Source organism: Limulus polyphemus, unplaced genomic scaffold, assembly GCF_000517525.1.
Source record: "Limulus polyphemus unplaced genomic scaffold, Limulus_polyphemus-2.1.2 Scaffold127, whole genome shotgun sequence".
In the NCBI taxonomy this organism is placed as follows: Eukaryota; Metazoa; Arthropoda; class Merostomata; order Xiphosura; family Limulidae; genus Limulus; species Limulus polyphemus.
This window is the reverse complement of record NW_013665737.1, coordinates 311,565-313,633: the sequence shown is the minus strand read 5'-3', so window position 1 is coordinate 313,633 and position 2,069 is coordinate 311,565. Positions and strand designations below refer to the sequence as shown.

The following is a 2,069-nucleotide window of genomic DNA, read 5'->3' as shown; positions in this document are numbered from 1 at the left end:
CCAATTGTTAACAAAATCTACAATGCAATTCTTAAATTTGGGGAACAAAACCTTCACCATATGAAATTATAAATGTTAGCAAATCAGTTGCAACCGTTGGTTCAGGAAAATCAGTCTGTGTTCTTTTACTTATCAACATTCTACAATCTTTAAGTTCTCTGTATAATTCTGGCCCATCAATATCACCCAGATAGCTCTTTGCTAAGTCAGAAAATTTTTCTTGCAATTTTCCGTCTTCGAAATCTCCAGAAACAATATTTTGCACATCTAGTAGAAATCCAAACCATGAATCTAAATCTAGTAAGCAAGAAAATCTTCCTGTTATTTCTGTAATCAAGCGATCGATAACATCCCTCATGATGCGATAAATTTCCTGTTCAGCAGTCAATCCAGCATCAGCTGCATTTTCACTTGGCATTCGTTTACGACGTATTTTTCTTCTTTCAATGGTCAATACCCATGTTTCACATTGATTCTTGCCCACTTTAAGTGCTTCTTGACAGGACTTTTCATGTGATTCTATCAATTTCTTTTTCAAAGAATCAAGATCAGCAGCTGCTTCTCTAAAATTCATTTTTGGGTCCTGAAGACGTTTCTGCACTCGATTGAAAGATAAAATATTTCTCCAAAAATGCAAAAGTACAAAAAATCAAATGTAAGCATGCGTTGCAGAATCTTATGAGCACCACATTTTGTTTCAGCCGTGTTGCCGTTCTCACTTAATTGCTCTAACAGTCTTAGCAAATCATCCACTTTTTCATGTACAACTTTTACTGCATTTTCTCTTTCACTCCACCGTGTTGCTGATTCACGTTTGACAGAGATCTTAAGCTCCTGCTGCAGTTTGTCCCATCGAGTTGTTGAATGAGCAAAGAAATTATAAATGGCTTCAATTATACCAAAAAAAGTAATAACTGCTATTTCCTGACTTGCAGCATGAAGACATGCTAAGTTCAAACTATGGCTGTCACAGTTTATAAACACTGCTTTTGGATTTTTGTTCAGAATTCTTTGTTGAACACCTGACAAATGACTTGACATGACAGCAGCATTATCATAATATTGTGAACAACAATCACTCAATAAAATTCCATCTGCTTCTAATTTTGTGCTTATTATTTTCTCAATATTGGCAGCGTCTTTTTCCTTTATCTGTATAAAGTCAATGTCAACAAACCGAATCACTTGGGTCAGTTGCTCATGATGGGCTAAATCAGGTGTGGAATCAAACAGAATACCACAGTATTTGTTTCTATGAATTGCTGACAGACAATAATTTTGCACATGTGAAGCCATGAAATTTATAAACTCATTTTGGATTTCAGGAGAAAGATAAGATGTTGATGTTTACTTGTTTTTAACACGCTCTAAATGCTCTCTCATTACCGGATCATACTTTGCTAATAACTGCAAAAGTGACAGGAAATTTCCAGGGTTCTTGTTTGAGGTTATGTCCTCAGTATGACCATGAAATGCAAGATTCGGAGAAGCTGAATATTGTGTACAATCCAGCAACTGTCACATTTCATCTCTCCATTTATTTTTTTCTTGCTGAATTAGCCTTTGCAGCTCTTCATCAATGCCACTTTGAAGAGGAATTCGGTGCTCAGTTTCTTTCCAAGCAGCAAATGACTCACAATGACTGTCACTATTTTCATGGGCATTTAACTTTTAAATTTTTTTTTCCCACTTAGAGAATCCACCCTGTGTTTTGAAAGCAGACTGACTATCGGATGTCATACATGTAGATGAACAAAAGAAGACAACAAAAGCAGTATGCTACTTTATGTAGAAGTGAATACACCAACCAGGAACGATTGACCTCTTGTCCATTCAGAAGGCATCGTTTGAACCAAAATGCAGTCATAGAACGCCCATCTTTGGCAACAAATGGACCTTCTTTATGGTGAAATTCATGTGCTCCAACTTTAACAATCTCTGTGCAATGTGCATGTGTTACAACTGTTGAGCCTGTTGTATCAAACTTCATCCCTGTCTGTTGAAATATTTATTAGGTCATCCTCTTTTTAGCTTAGCAACACTATTCTGTGGATTTGTTTCTGACAAAG

General features: G+C 36.2%; 1 protein-coding gene across 1 annotated transcript in view; it reads left to right on the top strand.

The window, feature by feature from the left end:
• The window catches only part of LOC106473223 (UBX domain-containing protein 7-like), a 26,006-nt gene that overhangs the window by 6,712 nt on the left and 17,225 nt on the right, over window positions 1-2,069 (top strand). The window lies entirely within an intron of this gene.